General features: G+C 33.4%; 2 protein-coding genes across 5 annotated transcripts in view; one reads left to right on the top strand and one right to left on the bottom strand.

The window, feature by feature from the left end:
• neo (neyo) overlaps positions 1-4,590 on the bottom strand; it is a 61,235-nt gene extending 56,645 nt beyond the window's left edge. For all 3 annotated transcript variants that reach the window (XM_053750072.2, XM_053750074.2, XM_053750073.2), the window contains exon 1: positions 4,398-4,590. The gene's annotated coding sequence lies outside the window, so the exon portion shown is untranslated. The remainder of the gene's footprint in view (positions 1-4,397) is intronic.
• Atg16 (Autophagy-related 16) overlaps positions 1-19,105 on the top strand; it is a 169,828-nt gene that overhangs the window by 74,778 nt on the left and 75,945 nt on the right. The gene's annotated exons all lie outside the window — the stretch shown is intronic.

Below are 19,105 nucleotides of genomic sequence, written 5' to 3'. Positions count from 1 at the left end.
TAAATCGACACATATTACTATTATGCGACTAAATACTATTTTCGAAAAAAAAAACACTGAATAGAAGACTAAATCATATAAACCTCGAAGCACTGTTCAACGAAAATTACAAGGCATTCATTCCAACATTGTCAATCAGAGTCAGGACGCAATCATATCGAACAATCGAGAATATTTTTCTTATAGAAAACGATGCGAGTGCGTCCTGACCAATTAAAATGAGTGTCTAATGGCCGGACTATAGATCTATAGATAAGTGCTTTGCAATGATCTCGTGTAAACTACAACATTAGGGGCTGCCATAAGTCAGTACTAATGCTGACCCGTGACCCCGGTCGTGCTCTCGAATGGTTCGTTATAGTCGCAGGCCGCGAAAGCTACTACTTGTTCCAGTTGCGATTGAACCATTCAGGACTGGACTTAGGAGAGGCAAGACGGGCCTACCGCCTTAGGGCCCCGGGACCAGAGAAGAGACAAACCAATTATAATAATAACTTTTCCGGTTGTTGTATTCTCATTTCTAACGTGAATGCTATTTATTAGTAATAATAATAACAATCCTCTTCTTGCTCTATACCAAAACCCATCATTTCACAAGTGTAATTTCCTTAATATTAATATTCATAACAACATTTTAAAATGAGGTAACAAAACAAAATTTAAAAAAGAATGCGCTCGCAAATACTTGTTCTTATTAATCTGAAAATAGGCAATTCCGCTCTTCCAGGCCCCAGGGCCCGTACTCTTCCGAATCCGGTCCTGGTACTATTGCACAGATACCTAATGTAATCCTAGCCACTCTAATATGGTTGAATTCTCGTGGGAACTATTTTTATTGCTATCTAAATTTGTGTTTGTACGCCGTTTATGATTTTACGGTTCGACTCTTGAGTGATGGAAGCATTTGATGTTGTTTTTTTAATAATGCGACTTTCTTTGGGCGAATCTCGAATACTACGCTGCGATCCATAACTAAAGTCACTGATTTAAAAATCAATGCCACTAAATTAAACTTTGATACCCCTGGTGTTACAGGCGTCCATAGGCTGCAGTGACCACTTCCCATCAGGTAGGCCGCTTGCCTTTTGCTTGCTCTGTAGAATAAAGAGATGGGATTGGCCCCGTCTGCTGTCACCCGCATGCTGACGGAACTATGTGCCAAAACACTTAACACTATGGCCTCCACCAAAAGGAAATCAACTTGCTGAAAGGCCCTACGAAGATGACTACAACATAAAATGGACCATCACATATCTGGATAGAAATAAGTGGAGAGATATTGGCTGACATAAGAATAAAAAAAATATGGAGAAAAAACATTACGCAGACATCAAATAATGCGAAATGGTAAGGAAGACGATGATGACAAGAATAAAGATAATTGCAACTTTAAAAAAATTTAAGTTCAGTCAGTCGTTCAGTTTTATCTCTGAAATATCCTTATTTCAAAACTGAGCGGTGAATGTAAAGCAGTATTGAAGTAGTTCACATATTTTTTATCTATTTCGCATGTCTGTAAATCGATCGATTACATGGATTATATGGAGATCGATTTACAGACGATGCGAAATAAAGGCTTTGGAAATCGACAGTATTATAAACAAATCTGAAGACTACGTCAGTTTGTAGTGGATTGAATCATTTCATTAGACAAACTACACATATTCGACGCGATTGTATTCTTCAGAATCAATGGTTTATTAATACTACCATTTTGAAAATAAATTAGTGGCAAAATATGTCGATGGGCATTGCGCTTAATGACTCTTGACATGTAATAAAATGAGTCCTGGTGTTCGCGGCTTTCTTCGCTAATAATAAAACATTTTATATAGCTATTTACTGTATAAATATTATAATAGGGCAATAAATTATTAAAATTAGCAATATTTCTTAGTGACGTTATGTAATAACTGTCAATATCATTATCGTGTTTTCTGTCGTACATGCAATGAACGTTCGTGAGTCGTTGATGTCTTTTGTATGTGCCGGTCGCTTTGAAAATACTGCCTGCGCCTGCGCTTCGTTTTGAATGTTTCATCTAATCTCAATTAACACTAGATTTTATAGCTTTAATTACAAGAGACGATAAAGTAAAATAACTTCTATTTGATTCTTCGCACCTTCTTATTGAATGTCTTCCAGCGATTATGAAATCGCTTATAAGAAATCATTTATTTTCTTGATGGAGATTTTATAATTTCGATTTTATTTCATGCTTATCTAGGTAATACTATATAGTGCCTAGAATCTAACTACTGGATACGCAGCGAAATGCCTTATTCCTCGTTCATGCTTAAAGGAAACGTTGAAATATTAAACCAGCTTTTAATCCTATTAATAGCGGCAATACGCGATAGTGCGGCGAAGGCAGAGGCGCTAACCTATCCGACCGACGCTAAATATAGCAATGGTCCGAGCATATGCTATATGCGCGCCCGAGCTTATCACTACCATAAATTACGTATACTACAGAAAATGACCATCATTATTTATTTCCCACACATTTTCAACTGTAACGCCCCAAAGCGCGCATCAAAAAAGAATATTTTAAAGATTCGGCTATATATATATAGTAAAATAATACTGCATATTACCTCTTATAAATATTGACTTTGCAGACTGTATTATATTTTTTTAAATATCAGATGTAGAAAGGATATAAGTACCTACTAAAGATTCAAATAATTATCATATTTTCATAGTAATTTCGTCACAGAAATTAGATATAAGTGTTGAGCATAATTGTTTTTATTTTTTATCATTTCAATAACAAAATAACAATGAACATTGACATCATCAACTATATTCTACAAAGAATACTACGCAAAAATAATTATTTGCGATACAAACACGGGTTAGTTATCCGTGTCTTCATTACTTGTCGAAACACAACAGCAAGCAAAAACATCATGCTACTTAACGGTATGGACCCGACAACCACTTATTACATATAGCTCCCATTTTTATAAACAACTATTGCGATTTTTTTTCAAGCCAGACTTGCTAACGAGCTTAGGAAATATAAATGAATATCCTTGTTATATATGGTTCTATATTTTATCAGTATTTATTTTATTAGATTTAGCTATTTTTATCACTAATTTAATTTTATATTTTTAAATTGGGTCTTCTTTTTTTTATTTTCTGTTGCGTTGACATATTTTTAACCCCCGACGCAAAAAGAGGCGTGTTCTAAATTTGACCGGTAAATGTGACTGTCTCTCTATCTGTGTACGTGGCACCGTAGCTCGTCAACTAGTGAACAGATTTGGATTATTTGCGGTGTTATTAATTTTTATGCGGTGGTTCTTAGATATATTTGATCAAAATCGGTTCAGCCGTTCAAAAGTTTTAGCGAAATGAATATTGAAAGCCTTAATTTGTCTAATAAATAAACTTGTTATTTAAATCAATATTTAGTAATATTAAATATCATGAATAAATATATGTTTACTTTTCCGACATTGCGAAGTTTTTGTTGATGAAGCTATCCAAATCCATAAAATGAATGTTCTTGTACTTTCTTCAATTTGCATATTTTATTCCACGAGATTGAACATATTTCTGTAAGACCGGCTCGGAAGATTATCATAAATATCAGCTCATATAATTATTCAACTTTTATCATAAATTAAAATAATACCATAAAAAGCATTTGCGCTTTTATCGAGAAAGACTTGATTGAACTGAAAAATGTTCTAATTAATAATTTTTATTTTTCAGTTCATTGACCTTATTTTCCCCTGAGCTTTAAAATGTAAACATTGCGCCAATCATCTCGCCCCGTCCTGCTCGATTTGTTATTTCACGGTGAATTTTCTCAGTTAGAAATTGTTCAGGAAATTGACCTGTGTGGACGTGAACTTTTTATGATTTATAGTATTAAAGCGGCTTTTCATTCGATGCCTATATAAAGTGACTATAAAATAAATTCCTGTAAGTAACCCGTCGGTTGTTTTTATCTCAATCGTTACCACAGACCAATTAGCACTTCATTTAATCGTGATTTTCCTTTTCTGTGTATATATTTTCTACGGGATGATAATGTTACTGCCTTATAACATTACACATAGACACTTCATTACATCATTTTTAGTAGTATATTATTATTTTTTTATTATTTCATGATAAACGGAGCTTTTTCATAATCGCTTTTGCCTAAAATAACTTTGTAACTGCCGACTTGATTTCAATATAAATACTCCAACCAAAGCACCATAAAATATTTTTAATAAACGAGTTCATTGCACAGGATGCACTGGATTACCCTTAGCTAACTTTACATTCCTTGAAATACATCATACTAAAAAAATACGTACTCATTCTCTATTTCACAAATTCATATTAAATTCTATACGTGAATTTGATAAATTATATTAATATCATAAACATACCGAATGCAAGTAAAAATTCAGGATACTGAAAGGATGTGCGTCACGTGATATATAGTTCAAACAAATTCAACACCAAGTTCATGAATTTCACTGTTCGTGTATCACAGGCGGGCACAGTCCTCGGGATGACGCGCGCGCGCAATGCTGGTCGCGAGCAACAGTCGCGGCCACTCTCAACGAGACACTGAACTTGCTGGAGTGCGCCCCAACGGTTATAACATAACACGTCTGACGTAACCTTAACCTTGCAAGAAGAAGAGGAATGAGCCGCCGAAGGACGGAGAGAGAGCGCGATAGGCCCGAGAGAAAGGGAGAGATGGCGCGGTCGCCGGACGCGGTGCGCCAGCGCTGCGGCCGGCGGACGACCGCGCGCCGCCCGGTCCACAGATATGCATTTTCCCATACAAACCTTTTATTGCTTTTCTTTTATTTTGTATTGCAGTAACATAAAAGCTAGACATCGCTTTCACTGATGCGTGGATAAACTATTATTGGCGTTGATGTTTCTCACATTTCAAAAGTGAATTGCCCTTTTTTAACAGGAATAGGCTGCATCTGATGGAAATCATTTCCGCTGCGTACACGCAAGTAACTTTTTCTTTGACTAAATATTTTCCGTAAATTTGCACGACGGTGAACTTTATCTACTAAAAAAACAGTATGAGATAAGTTCAAATTTACCTCAAGGATTTTCCCTATGGTATTTGATATTACTTATTTAAACATTACATCTCCCACTGTGTGAAGCGGTACCGTGGTTAAGTCGCGCCTATGAACTTAAAAGTCCCAAGTTTGAATCCTACCCGTGCCACATGAGTTCAAATCGTTATATAAACTCATGTGTCTCATGTATGTACAGAATGTACATTAGTTATAACAGACCACTACTTGCTTACGGTGGAGGAAAACATCGTGAGGAAACCTGCACTATAGTGATGATTAATCATCTAGTCCATGACAAACTTCTCCAGAAATATTGCCTAGAAGTCGTTTTATGAAAAAGAATACTTTATATGTAATTTGATTAATTGCGCTAATAAACTAAACTATAGGTGGTTAGAAACTGAACTCTAATTAAATATATTGGTAAAGACTTGCTAGTTTAATATAGTTTTAAATATATACTACCCACAGGTGGTATCAATTCACTGTAATAACTGCAAAGAGCATTGCAGTCGCTCTCTATATCGTCTGTATTAACCTGCGACCTACTTCTCTCGATATTGTTCGCTGAAACCATTCAGAATGAATTATTCTATTTATTATATTTAATTAGCTATAAACTTGAGGTCTATGAGTGAGTTGATGGAGTTAACGTTGGCATATTGAATGGTATAAGCATAAAGATAAATCATAGGAGGTCGCGTGCTCCGAATAGATATAGTTGTTGTACTTGAAAATGAGACGGTTATAATTGTGCTCCGAAATCAGGTTAATCGAAGTGGACCCGCCAGTCTCTTTGACAGCTTCATACATTCTGACAGTTTTAGGTTCGCAGATTTCAGTATTAAGTTAACCTATGACTCATGACAAAGCGAAATATTCTTTATCAGTGTACTCATGCATATTCCTAATTGTATAGATATAGTAATACAAAACGGAATGTATATAAGTTAATACATAAGATTTTTACAAAAATTACATTTTTGACATAAACTTTTATTGTTGTCCGAGAGATCTTATTGCATTCAATATGTGACAAAAATTCAATGTCCGTACAGTAAACCGTTGAGGAGTAGCTACGTCTGAAGCCGTTCCTGGGTGCACCGTAAAGTAATGCTTATCATAATAATGCATTGTCATTAAAACTAAACGTGTGTACAAAATTTCAGCTCAGTCGGTTGAAGATATCTGATATAGGGACATACGTGTTACATTACAAGTAATTAAATTATTCAAACTTCTGAAATTCCGACCGTTCTCTGACCATTTAGATAATATGTCTGGTTGGTAATAAAAAAAAAGTCCAAAACTGTAATTTTACGATAAAAGTTTTCCGCTATGTTGAAAATGAAATCATATCGCAATGGTTTAATAACCCAGTTCATGAAACAATGCGTGTTGAAATTAATGAAGTTCAAATAAAAATGTTCCCGAAAAGTGTGGTAGACTTAAATTCGTACGTGAGGTCGATTTTCTATTAAAATGACAGAACTCCGCGACAAAACGCGAGGCGTGTCACGCACTCGCATATGTCATGCATGCGAGCTTTGTCGTAAATCTCGTACACGAAATATATTTATTATTTTGCGCGGAAAGTTAAATTTATAAAACAGTTAATTTTATATAAAAAAAATAACAAACGTTAGCTAAAATTCGTTCCGTTAATATTTCTGCACTCACTTGAAAACTTTGAAAAAAACATAAAAACAATGGCGCAACGACCAAGAGCGTAGCGGAGAAACAAATTTTAAAATTAAAGAGCGTCGCGGAACTAGAGCCCGGTTGGACCAGAGATCAGGAAATTACTTGTACCGTGACCGCACTAAAAATATAGGTATAATAAATATCAGAGCCAATTACCCCCATTCTGTCCGCTTCTGAATTTCTTAACGGCTCGTTCTCCAAATCTGATCCGGAGCACTCTGATAAAATATATTAAGTAGGATGCGGACCTCAAGATTAAGGTAAACACACATATCCTTTGCTTTAATTGAAATTTTATTGATATATTTATCGAACTAAAACTTAATTGACATTAAATGAATTAATTAAAGGGAAATGAAGTTAACTGAAGTAATTAATAGCAGTAACATTTTTACATAGTATGTGCGCCAAGCGCCACTATCGCAATCTACGTAATTCGTACTTTATACGAATTTTAACTTAGACAAAGAACCTAATAGCAAATACTAAAATTCATTAATCTAACATGACGACACTTGACTTTTCAGTATGGCCTTGTCAAACATACTAGATAGTTTCCCAAAGAAAAAAATTTAATTAGAGGTTTATAATTTCGGACTAGATTTTGGTTGATTCGTCTCGTTCCATTGATTATTGGTTTCGAATAAGAGAGCGGTCCTTCCTTATATTTGCCACTCCATCTGCCTTTAACTTTTTATGCATACATAGGCATACCAGTTCCGCCCACTACATAATGATTATGAATATACTAAACTCATTCAAAATAATATATAAATAGCACATTTCGAGTATGACTCAACCGATGACCTCAACTTTCTAGAGTTCACAAGGACAACGTTTGATTATTCAGTATTTGACTTATTTGGTTTTGAGCGCATGCTAATGGCGCTTTCACTCGTGTGTTATTAGGAAGCAGATTCATTCCGCCGGCGAGTCCATCTCGTTCATTAGCGCAATCTATTCATCTTTGTTTCTCATCAATTCATCAAGATTCTCGCAGCCAATTGATTCTTAGATTTTGTATAGCTTGTAGAGCGCGCGTCTGTCTACAGCATGTCTCATGTTGCACCTCGCAACTTTCTTTTCTTCGCAAATTTCATTTCAATCTGTTGTTTCAGCAGCTTTTCAACTAAACAATCTGCTTCAGTATCTGCAGTAATAACGACGAATTAGCTATTTTAATTTAGGCTACTAGCTATTATTAGCTATTCAAAATGTACTCATTGTGAAAACTAGTATCAAGGTATTTTCGTATTCGATTTCATTTGTTTGTTTATAGGTAAATTGAAAATTGTGTTTAAGACATACCTTGCAGTTTTTAAATACAGAACGCGCGCTCTATACACGGGAAAATCTTTATGTTGGCACTATCCAAATGATTACATCACAAGGAATGTTCTCAAGATAGTTCGACGTCGGAGGTAGGTTTCCCATCACATTTCCCGACTACTTATTACGTCGGGTTACCTTTTTAATCATTCGATAAATCTTATTGTCTAATAGTTTGTAATTACAAATGTTAGCCATCGAGCCGCTCTTCATTGTTGTACACACTCAACGTTTATTATTAATTTATTCAATTTACTATTTAATCGCGGCTTTGATTGAGATATCGAATGGATATTCCGTAGTGAAAGATAAAGGCCGGTGCACATCGCTTACCGCGTGCGCTTTATTGTTTAACATTATTTTTTTATATTTCATATACGTTTTTGTTGGTAAATAATAACGTACAGCTAGTCACAATCCTTCGCGATACTCAGTTGGTTTATAGTAAAATTAATATTGTATTAAAATAATATTAAAGTTCGATTAAAAAATCGTTGACTTTCATTATCATTTTTATAACTTTTTATTGCGTCGCTGAAATACTTGAATTTACAATATTGTTTTATATTATTTACAATTGCTTATCATTTTTATTATCCAAGTTATTAAAATAAAAAGCAATTGATATCTAAAACCAAAAAAATATATAAATGGCTATAACCATGTAAACTAAAAGTATGAAAATATGGCGCATTTGGCGCATCTTCTTTGATATTTGTAGTTACGTTTATTTATATGAAATTGATTTTTAATATACATAAATGCAGTACTACTGATTTATGCTGCTATTAAATTTAATCAAAATGTTACGTAGCACAACGCGCTATCGACTGGCAAGTCGATTCATTTGAATTTTTGATTAGTTATTTAGAGGCACACAAGAATAATTAACTTTTTACTTGTAGAGTTGCATTGATAAATTTACTTTTTAATTTCGTTGTGCTTTTCATTTCATAAAATGATATGAATGAGCGATCATAGCTCTGAAGTGTAAAAAATAAGTTGAATTTTGTTATATTAAAAATGCAAATAAAATATTATAATTTTACCGTCTATGTTACGAATGTTTTCAAAAGAAAGCATGCTTTTTTGTTAAAAGCAAGTCTAAATGTAATCACAATCGACGTCGCGACGACACAAAATAGGGACAAGTACACAAAACACACCTTTGCAATCATATTAAATGTTTTATTGAAAATGTCATCTTCAAAATGTTCCATTGTATACAGTATGAATAAGATTGGCGACAAACATAAAATATCCATCGCACAGGTCTACAACTTTATATAACTAGCTTTTGCCCACAATTTCGTATGTGAGTAAAAATCCGTTTCCCGTGGGAATTTCAGGAAATCCCTTCTTAATGCTCCCCTACACTGTCCTAGCAACCACACACCTTTCAGCTTTCTACGCCCATTTGTTTCGGCTGTGCGTTGTCAGTCAGTGAGTCACTCAGTAACGCAAGAGTTTTATGTAGATGTATATAAGCTATCATACAGAATTTCATATTCCATACAACTTGAATTATTTAATTTATTTTAACTTCATAATTAATTTATACGAAAATGGTATTTATCTTTTTTTATTTTGGATTTCGTATCAGGTGTTTGAGTTGGAAAGTGAAAAATTCTGCACAGTAATTTTCATTGCCATCGACTACGTTGAAAATAGAACAATTGAGTATTATAAAAATAACTATGTACATGTAAGCGTTTTCTAGGTTCCTTCGTCAACCGTGGAGCTACGGAGCACAGGGACGCATGCCCGTCAGATCCCTACTTGTCAGACCATTGGCACGCCTATTATAAAGGGAACTACTCTTCTGCACTAACATTAGTGCTTGTCAAGCGACCACCTGTAGCCATGGTCACCTTGTTACGGAAGTAGTTGCGTCTGCGAGTTTCTAGCCCCCAGTTCTCGCAACTTCGTTTTACCGGTAAAAACGAGCGCTTTTTTACATCGGTCGGCTTATGACGGACGGAATCCGGGGATTCTAATGGCTGATCGGGTTGCATCAACCTCTATGACATTTTACCCGGAATCGCTATCTGGAGCTTCTGGATTCAATTCCTAGCGCGGACAAATATTTGTATCTGTGATCACAAATTTTGTCTTCGTTTCTGTATGTGTATTTGTATTTTCGTTTTCTGAATTTGTGTCGATCAGACCCGCGATACAAGCTTTTAGATTAGTGTAGCCGTTGAATGCTGTCCATGTCCTGTCCGTTGTCTTTATCATTATTTATTTCACATTTATTTATATTTTGCCAAAATAATATCATAGCAGCTATTATTTTTATTTAACTATGTTTAAAAGTTTTTAAGAGTGAACGTTATTGAAAATGTTACGTCTTTCCCCTTGTTGACGATGATGGCAGACTATTATTATACGTCTTACTATTTGAAATGTAATTAACATAAGGAGTTATTTTACCTACTTACAAGTTGTCCCACTTATTTTTGAATTAAAATAATGTGGATATTTAAAATCCTGGATGGAGTGCCGAGACTGAGTCTATATTTTACTTATTCAAATTCTAGTATAGAATGTATTCATATTCTCACTTACATTGGAATAAAACATATTAAGCCTAGACTGCAAATAAAGTAAAATATAGTAAGTTTTTCTTTACCTTCACTGTAAAATGTACATTTTTGTACTACTATTACTGGTTGATGAAATCTTAACAATTGAATTTCCTCCCAATGGCAGCATACCAGCAAATCTTTAAAAACATCTTAAATAACTTCAACCTTTAATTGCAAAAGTCAAAAACCAAATTGTAATGTGAATTGCGTGCAGGAATATTATACATTAGTCTGATTTGGAAATATAATTAAATACAATTATTAATTATTATTTGTTACTCACAATGACACAATGTGTCCTAGTATAGTACATAGAATACTTTTTTTCCCTAATCATGGGAGCCAATGTAGTAAGTGTAGCTAGTTTTTAACTAACAAAAAAGGAGGAGGTTCTCAATTCTTCGCGATCTTTTATTATAGAAAACAGAAGAACAGTTAGACATAAATCGCATTACCTTGCATCCGCCTCGCTGTATTAACACCGCGGATATTAAGCCCTATATCATGTTGGACATGGCTGTTGCACAGTACTGGTGTTGAATAGTTTATGATTCACACACGTCGTCATTTTATTGTCTTAGTATTTATCTGCGGTGGACCTAACAGTACACTTTGTACGATCCCACAGGATAATATGTGTCATGTATTAATTTAATAGTAACTTAAGATTTGGGACCCTTATCGAAACATAATGCATCGGGAATTAGAATTTTATCAACTCAGAGAGACAGATTGTTAAAGTTCTGATGACACATAGATTGTTTGAATATTTTCTAAAGATTTTTACTTTTCATACTTTTTTCACTTATGCATTCACCAATGTAAGATGTATACTGTAAATATTATTTTTTGAAATTTTTTCGCGCTCCTTACACATATTATTGAATTCCGACTTAGGTAAGAAATCTGACAACCTGCTTAGCTTTTAACTGTCTATTGTTTGTTTGACCTAGGCTCAACAAAATGAAGATTTCCGTTTGACCCAGGCCAGGCAAATGAAGATTATAGATATCAATCTTCCGTATTCGTTTTACGTTGAACTACGATGGTTTGTTTAAGGCCGTTGGGAGATAAATCACACTTTTATTTGAAGCGATCACGAGAATCGTCCATCGTCATTGACCGCTTTCAAGCTCTGTTAATAAATTGAAGTATCAAAATCTGCAGCTTATAGGTAAAAATATCGAAAACGTATTCTTTTTACAATTATGTAAATTATTGGTCAGTGACGCCATTTTTCCGATTGCATATACAATTTTGTATCAGGCGTTTAAATTGCTGAGCTATTCGCTTATTTGTCTGTCAGAATAATAAAATATCTTGTCAAGTGTAAATTGTCCTCAAGAATTGAGTCGCGGTCAAACAACCTGTACAACATGTTTTTGTTTTAGTTGATGTTATAATTGCTTCAAAACAGCAATTGCAGCGCAATTTCTTAAAACACACTTTTTGCGAAACTAATAATTACAATATGAAGGATTATTTCTCGGTTAATATTTTCAAAAAATACATATTATAATAAGCAATGTAAATAAAATAAAATAATTCTTTGCTATTTCTGAAGCCAAAGACCAGTTTGAATCGCGTTTATTTTATATTTACGAACTTCGAATATGAAAAATACAAGCCAGTCAATGGTGATGAATTAAAGCTACTCACGTAGACATGTTATTACTTTAATAAAAAGATAAATATATAATGACGCATAGCGGACTTATTCTATGAAGGGATCTCTTTGAATCAATCACCGTTTGATTAGATTTATTAACAAGAAAAGAAATAAGTACTTACGAACAAACTGAAGGAAAAGGTAAAACTTAATCGATACGTGTATAAAATAAACATTGATTTAAAGGTTGTCCATATATTTCAAAAATAGTACTTCAAGTCTCATTATAATTCAAGCTCTGTCTTGCCAATACTCATTACATATAAAGTTTAATCAAGGTATATCATTTCGTAGACGTTTTATAATAACGGCATATAATAAATTTATGTTTATGCTAAATATCTTGTATATTTACGGCTACTGTGCACTTTTGGCTAGATCCAATGCTCTCCACTTTCTACATAAAACAAAACTTTATTGTAAGACTTTAACTATCTTAACTAAGACCTCAATTTATTCAGTGAAACAATTAGTCTACCATTCTATGCCAAAATTTTTATTATTAATGAATAATTAACCAACCATTTCGCAGAAGAAATGGTTACATTGGCACGCCCTTTTTCCAGCAGCAGTGCAGCAGTGGGACGGAATAAGTTAAAAAATATAGTGTAGTCAAAAATGGGGAACTTTTCATGCTCTCCGTGCTCCTTTAATATCGGCTAATGGGCAAAGATTTTGAATAAGTTAATATGCGTCTTACTGTATATATGATATTCTTTTAGAAATAACCTATGTACCATAGAAAACAGTTTGAAATAGTTTTGTATATCATAAAATCATGCAGATAAAGCTTAAGCATCTATTCTTATACAATAAATCTAGCTGGCATATTAGCCATCAAAGTAGAGTGCAATATATCACTAACATTCCACATGATATTATGGTAACGCTGTCCTACTCAGGACTATTGTTCATTGATAGACACGACCGCCTGGCGTAAAATTGGGTTATTCGCTATGAGACTACACGGAGCTGACCATATGTGTGGTCAAATTTATTTAACACAAAAAAAATGTATTCATCTTCATAGAATCACACCATTATTTTGTCTACTAATTATATACAGAGGCTTAATGCTTTGCGTTTATGTACAGAAAAGAAATCTTAGTAAAATAAGTTTTTTTACTAATGAAAACTTACCTACACTATGGCCTCTAGGTATAGATAGTATCAAGTTTCTATCACTTTTATGTATAGATTTAAAATATGTATATTTTTAAAGAAACATTCAATTTTTATCTATTGGTTACTGTCATAATCATCAACATCAACAAATATGTGATCTCTTGGTGAACAAAATAAAGCTTTTATCAAGTTAACAAATTTGACCACACGGAGCTAAACAAGCTCAGCGTGCTCCAATAATGAATAACCCGCAAAATTATACAGTTAAACTTTAATTGAATTGTCATGTACCCTTACTACCACCTGTCAATCAATTGAATGCAGGAAATGAGCTCCAAGATCACCATAAATAAGTCCCGCCGAGTTAGTGTGTCATAAACCATTGCTCTTTATATGGTACAGTTCCAATTGAAGGGGTCAGTGCGCTTAGACCCGGGTAAATTGCAATAATTTTAGATCAGCAATTAATGTATACTTACTTCCCTTACTTGGAAATAATTAGACTGTGACCGATATGTGTTGTGTTTGACGTCTATAAACTGAACATTTAAGTCTATAGCGTAGCTTTTCCTATGAAAATTATACGATAATTTATTAGGATTTCTCTCGCCTTATTAATTCAATTGTTACTAAAGTAATAAATCAGATTATCGTAAACCCACTTATTACCAATTTATTACAATTATTATTATAATTTTACAGCGAACACGAATAATTAATAACTGTTTAACTTTTATATTTTATAGGATAATTATTGTCCCACTCTGATTTCACGATACATTGGAACTACTTTGCGTGAAAGCTGTCTGTTTAATGATCGGAAAAGTCAACTGAAATTGGGTTATATTTAATTCCAAGAAGCGCGGTTGAATTTAAGATTTAGTAAATATTTTAGAAATAATTTAAAACTGTATTTCTTAGTAATTTACAGAATGTGCCACATCTAGAGGTTCCTAATTTATTCTTAAAATTCAGCGTATAAATGTTCTTAAAAATACACATAACTTTTCTGTTTAAATTATTAACATATTGTTTATTGTTCCGGCGAAGCAGTGGCAAATTCCTTACTTCTGAAATCAGTATCTCAAATCGAAAAACGAATTATAATCTATAAATCTTCAAATTGTATTTTTAAATATAAAAAAAATTACACGTCATACGATGTGACAAATGGCATAATTATCCGATTATCATTGCCAAGACAGTCCTTGCGTGTGTTACATACCTCGTAATAACACCGACAAGAGCATCTATAGCCCTTAAAATAGGAAGAACTTCTGTAGATAAATAAAAAGAAGTACCGTTCCTAACGCCTGGCGCGGATCGACTGTGATTTGTATAGCGCCATGCCCATAATCTGAATATTATACGCCACAAAATATTGACGCAGAAAACAATTATCATTAACTTTTTAAATCATACTGTTTTGTCTCTTTACAGATTAGATATTCTTAATATAGTTCTCCTTAAAAATAAATCCAAATATAAAAGTTCAATAAAAGTTTTTGCGCACGCTCTTCTAAATAAAAACAAAGGTTTGAAACTGAATATCTTTGAAGTATGACGACCTCGGTGGCGCAGTGGTAAGATTCTTGCCACTGAACCGAGAGGTCCCGGGTTCGATCCCCGGTCGGGTCATGATGGAAAATGATCTTTTTCTGATTGGCCCGGGTCTTGGATGTTTATCTATATATGTATTATATTATATAAAATATAATATCGTTGAGTTAGTATCTCATAACACAAGTCTCGAACTTACTTTGGGGCTAGCTCAATTTGTGTGATTTGTCCTAATATATTTATTTATTTATTTATTTAGTATGCAACGGCAAAGGATAATCTCGAATTTCAATATTTTTTATAGGTACGACGCCTTTTTTGAGTGCTAGCGCTCCTGACGCATGTTAATCAGACGTTTGTGTAATGAATCTAATGATAATTTCCTGAAGTCACTCATTACGTAGCTCGTATGTCCGTACCTCATTTTTTTCGCTACTTCATTGCTTGTTTTTTCATTTCTACGTATACATTTCTCTTGATGACGTGGAAATTCACACGCTCCGCAGGCTATTATGAACATGCGAGCTTTTTACTACTTATCTATGAACTAGAGTAATATGACGTCGAGTTCAGTTGTCGGCTTATTTGGATAGGCAATAAATATTTATGTAACGAATTTTAGAATACTTTAAGAAAAGAATATGTTTCATTTATTCAGGTATAATCGATATTAAATTTTATTACGACTTTTACTCGAAAATAATATTTGCATATGATGTTTAGTATAGTTTTGCTTAAGAGGTCCTCACTCTAATATTTCAAACGCATAGAGCACATTTTATCAGAACGTAGAGCGGGTTAGAAATAGAAAATTATCACTGTAGTAAATTCAGATATTCGATATATGAAACAAAACACGCGTAGCATATATAAATCGGACTAACTAAAGATAGTGATACAATTTATTTATACACTCATGCATATTGTTTGTTATATCTTCATGTAAAGCGGTATTATTTTGAGAAAGTATTGTTTACAATGAATAAATTTGTATATAAGTGGTAACTTTATATACTGTAATGCGTCTTTCATCAAGTAGCAATGTGTGTAAAGCTTTGGCTCAGTAGATATCAATTAATGAATAAGTAATGATTTATTCAATAAAATGTACTTAAAAGAATTAATTAGCCTGAGGATGAAGAAATCATTAACACACGCGATTAAGTTAATAGTTATTCATACGAGCATTACACTCGGCGCGGCGTATCGAATAACTGTAATCGATTTTACCTTTAATCGCATATTGAATTAAAATTTAAATACATTCGAGAATTCACGCGCGTCCCTTAATCTATTCAACTTTCTAACTTTAACAAAACGCTGCTACAGGGGATATTAATCATATACTTTCTCATTAGTGCTCTTTACATTGCCACAAGCGCAATGACTAATTAAAAATAACCGAACTTAACTCATGTGCGGAGAATTACATACAACTAATATACTTAATTTATTTCTTTAAAATTCTAATTTCCATAAATCTTTTCTCAGTACAAACAATCTACGTCAGTCGAGGAACTTGCAAAATTTCATGCTTCTAGATACAACGGTTCCTTTTTTGTCTTCTACTCTGTTCTTTTATATTATTAAGATTACTACTGGCGACCAAAGACTATTTGAAACGGTAAAGATTCATTCATAGTTTTATTTTTAATGTTGTTCATTATATCGATTCGGGGTCACAATTAAACATAATGCAAGCTCGAAATGTAAGTTAATATAAATAATATACATCAACAGAGGCTAGGAAATTCAGAGTCTGAAATCGTGACGCTCGCCGACAGAGCTTGGTTTATTTTTTGCTCGAAACCATAATCAAATGAAATGTAACTAACTTTAATTCGCGAACTCATCAATCTTCTTTTACTGAAACAACAATTCATATTTGTTCAATTAAAATTTGTTTAAATTGATATTTGATTACAATTTTCTTTGATTACAATGTAGAATAGAATGGACATTTTAATAAGTTCTCAGTTGTACATTTATTGCACGCCTTCATTTATTTAGATACATAACTACGTAAACAGCATGTACAGTCATTAATACATTAAACTACTGAAATTCATTAAAAACTCACCCATATTATTGCGGGATATAGATTCATGCAGCGTAATTAGAATCGACATGCGATCGACTATACGTGTAGTCCAAAAACTGTAAACCAAATTAATTTCAATCTCCACACTATATACTTGCAGGTCAGCTAGACATGTAGTAGAATGTACGTACATGAGCATTAAAACCTTCACTTGCTAGAAGCTGTGCCGTAGGAGCTTTGTGGTTAGTAGCAATTAAGTTTCAAATAATTTTCTTGTACATACGCCGGTGATGCGCGGGGGCACTGGCGTTCATTACATCTAATTGCAATGTAATTATCGACTATTGAAAGCGGTATGCTGCGGTACCTCATTCTTCCTTTGTTTTATGTTGTCTTGGGTATTTATGTTTTGAACCAAGTCTTAATTCCTAATAATTCACTTATTTGCATGTCCCTTTAAATTTAATTAAACGTTTTCTCGAGAACTTACCATACCTTGTGTGTGTGTTGTCGATTGAACTTGCTAGATAAATAGAGAAAAGCTATATGAATGAATTATACGCTTGCATTTTCAAAAGTTTGTTTTAGGTTTATATGTTTTAGGTTTTAAGAAATGCGATACGTTCTCGAATACGAGGAATTGCAACTTCTTTCTCATGTATTACTTATAAAATTTATACTGAAACGTTTGTACTGAAATGTAGCAACAAAAAACATTTCAACGTTGTTTTAGTGCAAAAATAAATTACATTGAACTCTATAGTTCCTTTTAACTTGTCTCTCCACACCAGGTCTGAGTAAAAAATGTGCAAAATACAATCTTTTTAAAGTCTTGACTTGAAACATAGGCTATGTTGTCACTCAGTGGCCAAGCGCACAAATAATGGTCCATGTACACTGGCTGTCCCTGCTGATTTGTAAGTAGTACCTTCAAAAAGGAACAAATAAGCTACTAAAAGCCATACTTACGCAGTCCCAGTGTGAAATTGTTTATGCGATAAAGGACTAGTAGCGATATCTTTAGACCCTTTTCTTTGCTGGTTTATTGGTGCTTGCTGTAGTTTGTTTAGCTGATTTTCTTGGATTTCATTATTTAATGTACCTACACACGAGTAATATGAAAAGGAAACTGTTGTCAGTTTATTTTTTGATAAAGTATGAATTGTAATATTTATTTGTTAATTCCAACTTTATTTACCAACATGGTACAAACAGCGGACTCCATGCTAGAAGCATTCTCTACCCCTACTTGCTATGGGTAGAAACTGCTTTTTTATTATAACATATACTACCTACCTTCTACTACTTGAATTGGTTGACTATACCTTCAGGAAAAACTGAAAGATACATTATAGCGATAGGTGTATGAATAAAATAAAATTAGAAAATCGAATTATATTAAGTTAGGAATTGTTAGAAACTGTTCTTGTTGCCTTCATTTCTTAATGGGACAAAATATTGAATAAGAAACTCGTTGCGGATATTATTTTTGCAGAACATCATCGCATATACGTTCCTAACAAATTTTGATCGAGATAAGGTTACACATTATTTATTGAATCGTTTAATATAGAGAGTGCGTAGCGACAACAAATTGATGGAAATTCAATAAAACAGGTTCGGCTTACATTCTTCTCGTCATAACACCTACCTGTATAGACACTGAATCTGAGATTAAGTCGTTAATGACATTACAACGTTAACGAGCGGCGCATTTTGTGTTACTCTTCGATGTATGAAGATGTTATAAAACGTATGAATAAAAATAAAAATTGCATGTAGCTCTACCAAGCGACGTTGCCTGTTCAGCTCTCTTGTACCTAATGAAAAAATAATTAAAAATCGTTTATTCAAACAAATTAAAACCACAATTTACAACTAGATAAAAAAATAATAATTATCATCGCAAAAATTTCCGCATCAATGAATGTCGACATGAATGAGAGATAAGTCATTCAAACTAAAACATGTAGTCATCAGGACGGTCTCAAATGCAACTCTGTGCGCATGATAAATGAATGCTTTTTTT

Source organism: Plodia interpunctella, chromosome 9, assembly GCF_027563975.2.
Source record: "Plodia interpunctella isolate USDA-ARS_2022_Savannah chromosome 9, ilPloInte3.2, whole genome shotgun sequence".
In the NCBI taxonomy this organism is placed as follows: domain Eukaryota; kingdom Metazoa; phylum Arthropoda; class Insecta; order Lepidoptera; family Pyralidae; genus Plodia; species Plodia interpunctella.
Note: the sequence above shows the minus strand (reverse complement) of the source record. Positions and strands in the feature narration are given on the sequence as shown.